The sequence below is a fragment of the Petaurus breviceps genome, unplaced genomic scaffold, assembly GCF_028583685.1.
Source record: "Petaurus breviceps papuanus isolate PSGF00001 unplaced genomic scaffold, PetGlider_PUasm1.0 90977, whole genome shotgun sequence".
NCBI classification, from domain to species: Eukaryota; Metazoa; Chordata; class Mammalia; order Diprotodontia; family Petauridae; genus Petaurus; species Petaurus breviceps.
The window spans coordinates 35179833-35193666 of NW_027187391.1; the positions used below are offsets into that span (position 1 = coordinate 35179833).

The 13834-nt window shown below is 35.5% G+C and overlaps 1 pseudogene; it reads left to right on the plus strand.

The window, feature by feature from the left end:
- The window catches only part of LOC138153187 (density-regulated protein pseudogene), a 45653-nt pseudogene extending 37877 nt beyond the window's left edge, over positions 1 to 7776 (plus strand).
- Positions 7777 to 13834: the final 6058 nt, after the last annotated feature.

Below are 13834 nucleotides of genomic sequence, written 5' to 3' on the forward strand. Positions count from 1 at the left end.
GTTTACTTTGCCATCTTGGCTTCTGGAAATTCAGGTAGATGATTTTTAAACTTCCAGGCTGTGTGCTGATAGCCCCAGGAGAAGCTGGTGTCCCTGCTGTGGGTCCTGTGCTTTCTCTTATTCAGCTCTGACTGATCCTCCCCTCTAGTGGTGAGAAGGTTGAAATTGTCCTTGGGGTGGGTGAGTCCACTGGCTGGGGCTGCTTCTCACTCTGCTGTAGTCTGCTCTCTGGTCTGCACTGGTGCTCTCCCTGCCCAGACCCATGTGGGCACTTTCCTGGGCTGTATTCTGCCATACTCCATCTCCCAATGGATTCTGTCACTATAAAATCCATTCAGTTTCACTTCTTAAAGTTTAGTGACAGGATTCATGGAGGAGCTTAGAAAAGTTACTGCTTCCTTTCCTCCATCTTGGCTCCACCCCCCAAGGAAAGCCTAATTTTCTTATGATATTATATTTCAGGTCTAAATTGTGTACCATTTTGAGTTTTTCTTTGTTTCTAGTGTGAGATGCTGGTGTATGCCTAGGTTATGCCAAATGACTTTACAATTTTCCCAACATTTTTTGTCAAATACTGATTTATTGACTCAAGAACAGAGTTCTTTGTGTTTACCACTCTCTCTGTTATGGTGTTCATTAGCTTCTAGATAATGTATACCTAACCTATTCTTTTGATCAACCATTTTCTTTCTTATCTAGCACCATGTTACTTTGATGAATATAGCTTTGTAGTACCATTTGAAATCTGGTACTATTCAGCCACATTCCTTTACATTTTTCCCCACTGAGTTCCATGATATTCTTGATTTTTTTTAGATGAATTTTATTATTTTTCTAGTTCTTAAATTATTCTTGTTAGTTCCATTTAACTGGTTGTGAATAAGTAAATTACACATACATGCATATATTAAAACATTTCATTTATATTTTAAGTTTTATTGCCATATAGTTGGGCAAAATAACTCTTTGTATGTCAAATTTTCTATTTCACTGTAATATTTTAATCAGCAATGCTGGAAAGTTTTCTACTTTGTTAAATATCCATTTTTCTTGGTATGATGATGATTAGTTTCATGGGTAGGTTATTCTTTATTGTAACTCTGGCTCCTTTGCTTTCCAGAATATCACATTCAAAGCTTTATAATGGCAGATGCTAAATTTTGTGTGATCCTTGTTGTGGCTCCATAGTATTTGAATTATTTATTTCTGGCTGATTTCAGCTTTTTTCTCCTTGATCTGGGAATTCTGGAATTTGGCTATAATATTCCTGTGTATTTTCAGTTTGGGATTTCTCTCAGGAAGCAACTGGTAGATTTTATAAAATTTCTCTTTGATATCTACAATCAGTTTTAGCTCTTTATAAAAATTTTTCTAGGAATTTTTGTTGGGCTTGTGTACAATTTTTCTTTGCTTATAGATGTTTTAAAATCATTGCTTTCTTTTGTCCTCATGCCTTGAGTTTCCTGGCCACTATAGTAACTTTTTATGTTTTTTTTTTGTTGTTGTTTTTTTGCTGAATTTTCTAACCTGTTTCTCATGTTTGTACTTTATGTTAGTGTTGGGCTCTGCTCACCTTGGGGGAGGTGTGTCTTTCCAAAGCTTTTGTCTTTCATCTCCTGCAGCTTTCACAGCTCATTCTGTGTTCTATTAAGTTTTTGTTGCTTTCAAAGTGGCATGATCCTGGAAAAGTTCTGTTCACTACCCTCTTGGTCTGTGCTCTGCAAATTCCTTACCCAGTTCAGGATGGTTGGCTTGTGTATGGTTGAATTTATATAGACTACTGCTGGACTGAGTCATTAGTTAGTATTCTGGGTCTCTGCTCCCCTAAATGAATTTTACCTGGAATTAGGTAATGAGCAACAGAACTGCCAGATGGCACCCCTTCCTTCTCCCAGTTTAGTGCAAGGGTCCCCTAATATCTCTTTCTGGCCAGGTGTTTAATCCCTTTATCATCACTGCATCCTGGGCTGCTCCCCACCAAAGGTGTTGCTTCCATAGCTTGCTACTGATTCTTCCAGCTGTTGTATTGTTGTTGCTCTTGTTGCACTGAACTCCTGGGTCAGCCCCCACCCCAGTGTTTGAAGACTGCTTTCTTTCTCTATCTTTTAAAGCTACTCTGGTATATATTTTTTTCTTAGCTTTCACTATTATAATTCTATTTGGCATATTTTCTAGGTCACTGTGGATAGGAAGAGAAAGAAAACAGGAAAAATTTCAACTTCTCATTCTGCCATTTTGGCTCTACATTTTCCCCTCCCCCCCTCCAAAAAAAAGGAAGTTATGAACAGAACCCATGACACCTAATTTCTCAATTTCTTTTAGGCATTCAAAGACATTTTTAAAAATGGTTAATTTAATCATTCTAAAAAAATTATTGGAACATATTTACATTAGCTAGTCAGAGAAAGACAAAAGGGTGACAGTAACTTTGGTAATGGTTTACAAAGTACTAATGTCATAATCATTATCTAAAATTAATATTTGATTGCCTGTTGTATTCATGATACTACTGTAATTGTTATAAATATTTGCCCAGAAATCAGAGTTTTAGAGTTGTAAGTCAATACATATTTATTAAGCCCTTATGATATGTGAGTCACTGTGCTAAATCCTGGAAATTCTAATACAAGTAAAAATAAAAGATAGACTCTGACTTCAAGGAGCTTATATTCTAATGGGGGAAAACAGCACATTGAAGTTGAAAAGTGGGGAGTAAAAGAGTAGAGGAATGGAAAATGTACCCACATGGGGACATGTTGGAAAAAGAACTTCAGAGAGTCAGTCACGAGTGAAGCCTGAGAGGAGCAAGAAGGAGCATTGCTGGTCTGGACAATCTCCTTAAAATGGAGGTTCCAACAACAATTGACTGTTCCTCCTGTGGCATGAACTGAAGATCCTTTAACATTCTCTTTGTCCTCTTCTGGATGTTTTCTAGCATATTCTAGCAATCTTTCTAAACTGCAGAATCTTAAACTGGACACAATATTCTGATCAAGGTCAATGGCATAATAATCCCCTTATTCCTGGAAATTCTATCTCTCTTGTAGAACTTATGCTCTAAAGGGAAAAGAAATATGGGATAACAAATATAAAATACAGCTTCATCAGGGAATGGGTTGAAATTTATAAGGGATTATTGTAGCTAATTTTTTCGAAGTTGAAGCTTCTTTTTTCATCCCTAGGATTCACTTATATCATTATGACAAGTTAGTTCAATTGCTTGGAATGCGGCTCAAATGAAGTCAAGGTTATATATTTATCCTCTGTATGGTTCACTTGCAGTGGCTTTGTTCCTCAGTCACGGAATAGCACATGTCTATGATTGCTGTTGGCAAAGTAATACTAGTAGTACTTGAGTATTTTCTGAATCATAGACTTACTATATATATATATGTATGTATATATATATATGTATATATATATATATATATATATATATATATATATATATATATATATATATTAGAATTGGACTGACCTTTGAAACCATTTTGTCTAAATCCTCCATTTTATGGTGAAGAATGTGAGACCCAGAGCATGAAGTGCCACAATTGAGTTTGAAGGGAAGGAGCATATAGTTTCATGGAAAGAGCATGGGATTTTAACCAGGAAGAAGTGGGTTTAATTTTTGACTCTGATAAGAGCATTGTGGTACAATGAAAAGAATATGAGATTTTGATCTAGAGGATCTGGGTTTCCAAACAGAGTTTTGCAATTTAATATGGATGTAACTTTGGGAAAATCCTATATTCTCTGTTGGCCTTAATTTCCTCATTGAAGGGTATAGACCAAATGATCTCTAAGGGCTTTTTCAGCTTTTTACTTAATGAATCCATTAAACTTTTTACTTTATTTATTTTTGTAAATAGTATTTTATCTTTTTTCCAATTACATGTAAAGATAGCTTTAAACATGAATGTTTTTTTTTTCATTTTTTGGAGGGGTAATTGGTGTTAAATGACTAGTCTAAGGTCACATGGCTAGTAAGTGTTAAGTATCTGAGGCTGGATTTGAACTCAGGTCCTCCTGACTCCAGGACTGGTGCTCTATTCACTGTGCCACCTACCTGCCCCTAAATTTCATTTTAAATGAGATTTTGAGTTCAAAATTTTTCTCCATTCCTACCTTTATCCCTCCCCAAATAGCAAGCAATTTGATATAGATTATACATATATAGTCATGTTAAACATATTTCAACATTAGTCATGAATGAATTTATTAAGCTTGCCAAAATCACACACCATATAAATGTGAAATATGTATAACTTTTTTGCTTCTTTTTTTTTCCCAGAGGAGAGAAGATAAAGTAGTTGGGGTTAAGTGACTTGCCCAAGGTCACACAGCTAGTAACTGTCAAGTGTCTGAGGCCATATTTCAACTCAGGTACTCCTGACTCCAGGGTCTGTGTTCTATTCCCAGTGCCACCCAGCGGCCCCAATATGTATAACTCTTGACTAAATGGGTGGGACAAGGGGTGTGTGTGTGAAAAGATGGAGGTACAAAGAGAAACGACAAATGGAAATTTGCTATTTTTTTCATATTCAAGGAAACCCTACTCACTGACATTTGAATTATAAGCTAGTGACAATTTAAGGTAAGAATTTTGTTGTATTTGGATACAGAAGACAGAAATAAATCTTGCCTTGGTCATATATTACTTATGTGACCTAGAGCAAGTCCTATAAGTTCTTGGACTTCATCATACCTAATCTTTAAAATTGGGAGTTTGGACTAGAAATCCATGATTCTAAGAGTTTTTCCATGTGGGGTAAATGGGCTACATGAAATGACATGGCAATTATTTCTCTAAGCTACATGATTTTCTCCCTAAATTTAGTCTATCTTTCAATGGGGCGAATGGGATTCTGCATTGCTTCACATCATAACATTCCCTAGGGTAGTTATCACCTTTGGATCTGATCCTCTGTCAAAAACATTCTTTGACTGAGGCAACCTATACCAAGCATTATGTCCATTTTGACTGGTATAGCAGCAGAGTCAGCTCCAGCTGTCTTGACCAGATTAAAAGGAGCAGCAACATTGACAGCTTTCTTTCCATATGTTCTTCTCCTTTACAAAGAATGGAAATTCCAACATGAATTCCCGATTGCCATTGGTTATAGAAGGGGACAGAGAAAAAGAGGGAGCAGTAAGGGCTACCAAAGAAATCTGCCTCCATTTGCTCTAACATGAAGCAATTTCCCTCAGAGTTTTGTTTGGAAAATGTACCTGTGAAACAGGGCAGGATTAGGAAAAGAACCAGTGCCAGTCCCTGCAGGGAACTGCTTAAAGGAACTCCATTGAAGTTTTAGTTCAAAAATTCTAAGGTTTAATGAATCTCTGTGGGTAGATTTATCTTATAATTGCAGATCATATTCGGAGAACTGGACTAATTAGGAGTTGATTTGTATGTGCATTTAAGCTTAATTGAAAGGCAGGTTTTTTTTTTCTTCCCTGTGTTATCTAAAAATGATTCTGTAGTAACGCCAGACAAAAAAAATTAAGGTGGTAACTAGACTCCAAACTGTGAGGGTGTTTGACTTCTTTATATTTAGATTCATGTTCCTTTATCTGATGAAATATCACTTTTTGAACAAAGAAAAAGGTGACAGTTTCTTTAGTCTATACTTTGTGAACTTCAAAATGTACAGTTATACTAATTTTTAATAATATTCTCAAGAGACTTTTGTTTCAGGAGAGTGACACACTAATGCAATGAACAAAAGGGAAGTCACATTTAATTCCCTTAACCATTCATCCCTTTATATGGTTGGAGCTGATAGCTCAGTAATTGCTAAAATATAAATAAAATAAGATCTCACTGCAATTAAAAAGTACACTACCTTTAAATTCTTCAAATTAGCATAAATACAAATATGATTGTTAATAAGAGGATGCCTTTATTATTCCATTAATATTTAAATTTCACATTAATATTCACACACTGGATTTTAAAAATCTTTTGTTTTTCAGGGTGGTTCTATTACTTTTCATGATTATGTATCATACTCATGTGGGGTCAATTAGTAATATAATTAAAATTCTTGGGCCTGATCAATTATAGCAGAAAATGGTGGTGCTTTAAAGGACAATGCTATTGTCATGTTCATACAGAATCACAAAGAATTTCCATGACTGAAATTATTTTTACAGCTGGCAAGGAAAGTTCTCAAGGATAAGGTTAGAGTTTGAGTTTTACCTTTTTGGTTTTGTATAACTTGAGGGGTCTGAGGAGCCATTCTCTGCTCCTCCCCCATAGTGTTAAGTAGACAGCTACTACACAGTATGACTGGAATATCACCAGGAGGACTCCCCAGCTTGTCAAGCGTTACCCCTCAATCTGCTGCTGATATCTAGCATTCCACCATTAGAGCTCACTTCTTTAGTATAAAATTATTGTTCTCTCTTAAAATCTAAGTGCCTCAGGGAAAAGAAGCACCTGTCACTCTATTAACATTTCTTTACTGTTTCTCATTTTTACAGCTAGATGAGAGCAATATTGATGAAGGAGAGAGGGAAGGCTGGTATTTGGAGTGTTGACAATATAAGGGAGGTATTATGAACCCTATTCTTTGGGAAATAAGAGTATGACTACGCCAGGGATATGCTTGCTAAATGGACAAATGAATGAGTACCCAAAAAAAGACTTCAACAGGAATTGCATTTAGTTAAGAAGTTTTTTTTTTAATGAACTACTTTACAATTGGAAAGGTTGTATTTTGTATTTGATGTTTCTATCTATTTAAGGTATAATATAAAAAATAAGAAGATCAAAGAAAGGTTAGGACTTCAGGGTTTATGTGACAATGATGAAAGATGAAAGAGAGAAGGCAAGGTTTGCTTCTGCTCTCATTGCTGAGTAAAATGATCCTTGATTTGGAAAGGACCCAAAAATCAATGGCTAAAAGGGAACTGAAACGCAAAATAAGTAAGAACACATTAAGAGAGCATCTAGTTGCCTTCGATAAATTCATGTCAGCAGGACAAGTGAACTTCATCTGAGGGCACAGAAAGAACTGAAACATTTAATCCCTAAATTGTTTAATTATCTTTGAAAAATCCCTAAGAAGGGCCGCTGCTGGCCTTGCAGGGATGCGCCAGCTTCTCGTATTTGTGAGATTGCTACAGACTTTCCTGAGTGCATGGCCCCTGACTGCAAAGGAGATCTGAAGAGCAACCCCATGCTAGATTCAGGTTACCCACTTGGGAGTCCTTTCCTGTGGAGTCTGTTCATTACCCACAGAGTACTGTGAATATATGCCTGATGTTGCTAAATGTAGACAGTGGTTAGAGAAGAATTGTCCAAATGAGTTTGCAAAACTCACTGTAGAAAATTCACCTGAACATGAACCTGGACTTGGGGAAGGCCTAGCAACAGCAGGAGAAGAGTAGAAGAAAAAGCAAAAAAGAGGTGGAAGGAATCAGATAAAACAAAAAAAAGAAGATAGTTCCACAAAAGGTTACGATAGCCAAAATTCCTAGAGCAAAGAAATATGTGACAAGAGTGTGTGGCCTTACAAATTTGGAGATTGACCTTAAAGAAGCACAAAGGTTTTTTGCTCAGAAATTCTCCTGTGGTGCCTCAGTTACAGGGGAGGATGAAATCATCATTCAGGGAGACTTTACAGGTAACATTATTGATGTAATTCAGGAGAAGTGGCCAGAGGTGGATGATGACAGCATTGAGAATCTTGGAGAAGTAAAGAAGTGATTTTAAAAATTTGTTTGTATTTAATGACCTGAAGTTATAGTTGATGTAGCTAAAGGGAGGGAGGCCTTTAATATATATATATATATATATATATATATATATATATATATACATACATATATGTATATATTTATTTATCCTACAGTAAAACTAAGGACTACTCTTATCCTTGGCATTTCACTGTTCTGTACAAGGCTGCTTGCGTTTTTTTCTTTTGTTTTGTTTTTTAAATTGCCAAAGTCCAATAAACTGGGGAAATCAATCATGCTTATGCATGAAATAGAGATTTAGTTAAATAAAAAAAAATGTGGTCATATAAAAAAATCAAGAAGAAGAGAAGTTTCACAAGATTGGAGAATTTTTTTAGAGGTAAGAGAACGGACACTAAAACTGTAGGCCAATGATCTTGACTTCAAGTGTTGTCACAGTTTCACAGTAGAATAGACAACTAAAGTGACAGTGAAAATCAGAAGAAGAAATAGTGATCACAAAGAGTCAGGTTTCATTAAAAAGAGATCGTGTTAGACTAATCTCATTTTATTTTTGGACAGGTTTAGTTGACAGATGTAACAGAAAAAGTTGCATATATAATCTACCTATATATTAGCAAAATATTTGCCAAAATATCGGATATTATTCTTAAAAGTAAGATGGAGAAACATAGGCTAGCTTGAATATAGTATAATTATGAAGATTCACAATGGGTTGAATAGCTAGACCCAAAGGATATTCAATAATAATTCACTGACAGCTCGGAAGGAAGTCTCACACATGTCAGAACTAGGGAGGTTTTACAGGTCTCTCTGTACTCTGTGCTGTTATAGAATTTATGGCTGTTACATTTTTGAAGATATTAATATGTGGGAGACCATCTAAAAGAAGCTGACAAGATGGTAAAAGGACTTGAATTCATTCCATTTCAGAACTGACTGAAGAAATTGTAAATTTTTTGCCTGAAGAAATGATGATGCACCATGATAATTATTTTCAATTATTTGAAAAACTGTTGTGTGAAAGGGATGAATGGGATGGATAAAATGTACAAGTAGAAGAAATGGTCTCACCAAAAGAAAAAGTAAGGTCTTTCTTCGAAATATCCCTAAGGTTTATGGAATGGGAGAATTTAAAGAAAAAAAAAAGATAATGTGAGTGAACAAAACAGTAAAGCCAAAAGGAAGGGGATTTGTTTATAGGGAAAGATACCATATATCACTGCATAATTGTTGCAGATTTTATGCTAAATTTTTTTTGTCAAAAAGTAGGGTGTGACCATATAACAGCAAGCACTCCAGCATCCCTAGGGTGGCTGCCAACACAGGTTCTTAGATCTGCTTTTCTAAAGGAAAGCAACTCAAAATGGGTTAACAATCTTGCTTTAATCAATCAGACATATCATTTACCTAGTTCAGGGGAAAAAGTCAGCACCCCAGACTTCAGAGTATACAGACAGGTTACAAGCAGAAGTTACAAAAAGACAGAGAAACATTTTAGCAGACAGGCCTTCATCTGTCTGACCATTACATCCATACCTACTCAGTTACCAGATAGGGAAGCATTAACATCTGGGTTTTTCAAAGCCGGGGGGGGGGGGGTTTCTCAAAGTTTGCCCAGAGTCTTGTCTGGTCAAATAACACAACATTCCTCAAAGTGAGCCGCAAAACAAAGCCTCACATCAAGGTATATAGAGCCTTCTCCTGGCTCAGAGAATGTAACAACCCTCTTGACCCACTGCCCAATCAAAAAGCATCCCTGAAAACCAAGCCTCCTGCTTCAGGCTCCAGGTGCACTTAAGCCTATCAAAGGGCCTAGGGACAGGAAGATTTTAAATTTCCATTCCCATAGCAGACCATTATGTGAAACTTTTAAAAAACTATGCCAGTATTACTTAAAATCATTTATTATTAAGCTGACTTTGGTGTAAGATTAGGATTCACCAAAAACTTGTGAATATATTTTAAAATTGGGAAGATGCCAGTCTTACCATATCATATGACCTACTCATGGCAGCTTCACCTGCCTGTCTGTTCCCCTTCTGCCTGTGGCTCTTCATTGAGTTGAGTGACAATACCATCAGTACTGCATGCAGTGCTCTAAACAAACCACAAAAGTCGGTTTTTGGAAATATACTGACAATGTGCATGTGCTGAGAATTCCAGGCTCCTGTCTTGCAATGTTTGAGAGACAAATGTGTATGAATATTCCTCTAATAAATAAACAAATCAACAGTTATTAAGTATCTGTTATGTACCAGGCACTGTGCTAAATTCTGGGGATACAAAAAAGTCAAAAGACTGCCTGCACCCTCAGGAGTTTACAATGAAATGAGGGAGAAAACAAACAAAAAAATTTATAAAGCAAGCCATATATAGGATAAATATAGTTTTATAGGAATTGGCTACCATCTATGTGAAATAGTTTAAAATAACACTGAGAAATTCTCCCTTATCTCCAAATACAGCTTTCCTTGACAATTTAGGCAGTAGGTGGAAACCTTTCCATATGTAGAAGAAAAAACCTTTGCAACACCCTGGTGTTTCCAGAAAATCACATACCACTTTTGCATGTGACTCCTGTTTGTGCCAACTCAGTATATTAATAATTTATAGAAGGGGTCAACAGTCCTATGCTGAAGGAAACAGTTGGTAAATAAATGGAACGCATCTGCTGCTATTTCTCAAAGAGACTCTTTCTGAAGCCTAGGTATACCTTCATGAATTCTGCATATATTGGCTTAAAATTGGTGGAAAACATGTGACTAAATGGATGTGAGAGCTTTCATGAATAATAATCCCAGCCTACATATCAAAGATGGATACAATTTTCATGATATCTGTAATGGGAAGAAAAGGGTAATCTTCATAAAAGAGGGATGATAAAATGGAAGACAACTGGAAGATGAATTCTGTACCACAACCCAAATTAAAGTTTTGTAGTAATTGGTGTAGGCCTAAGAAAGTTGGCACTAAATCCAAAATAGAAAGTTTTCCAGAATTAGCATCTCCCCTGCTCCCTACACACATATATGTTTATGTAGCATGTTCATATATTTACATTTACTTATTTTAATACGATATTTTTAATACAACAAGGTGCTATATATATAATAGCAGAAGAAGGGTTTGAAGACTTAAGAAAGCTGAATGTGGGAAGGTATGATAGATTGTAATAAAGGCAGTTTCTTTAATGGTTTATTGCTAATGGGTGAGTAGGATGGTGGCAAGCGCTAATTTGATTTGTTACTGATCCTGGAATTGGTTGTTGATTAGATTTTAATGTGTACAATCTACAGATTGGTATTAAATGAAGGACGCTGTGTGAGTGATTTAAAATTGAGGAATGTTTCTTTGAAACAAGCATTCAAGTAACAAAGTCTGATTTTTCATGTTTGAGGTTAAATCAGCATTTGAATGTTCTCCATAGAAGTATTGCATCCCTGACTTTTTTGTTTTCTTGACATTCAGGTCTTGTGCTGATCAATATTACAGCAGGGACATGCAATTGACAGGGTCACATGGTTAATGTGTACATTGAAATAAAACGCTTTGTAAAACTTTGAGGAATATCTCAACATAGTGAAATACTTATCTTTCTTTTTCACATGAATCTGTTAGCTTGATGGTCCCACAATTAAAAAAAAAGTCAATTCAGATATACTGGCTTATTTGAGGGTAAAAATCATAAACATATGTGTGCTTATAGCATTTTGTGCCAGACGATACTACAAAAATCATCCCTATGTGTTTATGCCATATGAAGAAAAATCAAGCAATATTCTAAAATTTAGGATTAATTCTCAAGATTTAGAATTGCTATACAATTTGGTTGATGTATCAACCTGAAACATTAAAAATATTCAAAGCAAGAATATATTAATAATCAGAGTAGTTTTGCTAGAAACCAGATTACAAACCAAAAAACACTATAACACTACTAAAGCGCTACTTGAGAAATAAAAATGAAAAATATTTTTATAGAGAATAATTCAAATTTATTCAGTAAAGTAACTCTTGATTGCAAATGTTTAAAATTATTCATTCTAAATTCTTTCATTTACAACTTCAGAAAGTTTAGCTACTTGGCATTTATTCATTGTTGTTTTTTTTTTTTCAAACTAGATTTGTGATTTCATTATATGCGGAGCTCCTGGTGAGGAAACTTCCATAATCAAAATAGATTAGCAATTGTTCCAAAGTTTACACTCTGAGAGTTTACCAGGGACCGAGAACTCATGACTTGTTCATGGTCAATTAGCTAGTGTGTAAGAATGGAAATATGAACCCATATCTTTCTAACTTGGAGGGCTGCTCTCCTTTATGCAGCACTTCCTCTTCACCATTCAATTGTATCAAAGTTACTGGAGGAGAGAGGAAATATCACTGATACAGATGTCCTTTAACCTACTCTACCTTCTATCATTATGTGGTGCTTACAATTGCCATCTGAAAAATCTTCATCCTTCATCCTTCCATTGCTTCAAATGGTTCTGTCAGATTGCATCTATCATAGCTGAACATAGAGGAGGATACACTGATGTAGACTTTCATGTTCTAACACCTCCTTGACCCCTTGTTATTACTGGCAGCATAATTGTTTCTTCATCATTGTAATAATGGCTTGAGATTTTTTGGGGGGATGTAGATTCATTCTTGGTTAGGTACTTGGCCTGCGAGATTCTATACGTTAAGATTGTATTATTCTGGAACTAGACCATCCTATGTTCCATGAAATGATGATGGGATCTTTTGCTGGTCACAGAAAAAAAGACACACATCTTGGTGGTTGTTGACAAACTACTGACTTGTAATTAGATGACTATCTATGACTTTAGAAAAGAAAGAAGAAAGGAAAGAATAGGGAGCAAACAACTGTCCTATGAATCTTTCTGTTGATTAATTTTGTTGAATTGCTTCCCCCCTCCCCATATCTTTTTATTGTCTCTGTTGTAAATTCATGACTTGCTTGACTGAAGAGGAGGTGATACATATTTGAAAGTGAAAGTGAAATTAAAATTAAAAAATTAATAAGACTACAAATATAAAAACTGTGGTAATGTAATTTGTAAATGAAAATTGTAACAAATATCACTTAAACTGCCTATAATAGGTGTCAATGATGCTAAATACAGAGATGCTTTGGCCTAGTGTATCAAATCTCGTTTGGTACTAATAGGAATGAGTTTTCTCATCCTTTCTCTTATACTAAGCCTACCAATTTCAATGTGTATTCAGTTTTTTTTTTATTTCCATGTTATTTGTTGTAGTCATCATGTTTATTATTTTTCTAGTTCTGTATACTTCACTTCATATTCACTTCTGTATTCTTCTGATACTTCTCTGACTTCTTCATATTCATTGATTCTTATGGAACAGCATTTATTCTATTTAGTTCATGTTCCACAACACAACAGTTTTTAAATCATTAACTTAAGATCAATAGCTTTTTTTTTTTTAAGCAATCGGGGTTAAGTAACTTGCTCAAGGTTACACGGCCAGTTATTTCTGGGTGTGGTGCTGAGTATCTGAGCCTGGATTTGATCCCCAGGTCATCCCGACACTGGAGCCAGTGCTCTTACTTGCCATGCTACCTGGCCGCCCCTAAAATGAACTTTTTATGTCATCTACTCTAATACCCTCAAAAGACAGTCTTCCATATTCTTTCTATCTAAAGTCATATATGGACAGGTTTATCATACTATTGGCTCATATTAAGCTTTTATTCCACTATGTCCCCTAGTCCTTCACTTCCACCACCCTCTGCACTAAATGTTTTGTAGCTACATTTTTCTAACACTGCAAATTCTCTTTTGAATCAAAGTCTAGACCTTATTACAATTCGTCTCTTTTGTCCCTTCATTGATCTCAAGGAAGCAAATTTCTTTTCTTTTTTTTTTTTGGTGTATAGTTATGTGGACTAGTGGTCCTTTTGCCAACTCCTACTCCTACTGGTGAGTCAGGTTCCCAAATACAAAGTTACATTCCTCCTCCCCCAGGATTCTCAGTACAACCCTGAGGATATAATGGCATCTTTCTAATGCTATTGGAACATGCCCCTATTTTGATGTATTCTATCCAATATCAACTGTTAGTCATAGTTAGAATTTCCTCTATATCATTGATTGACCAA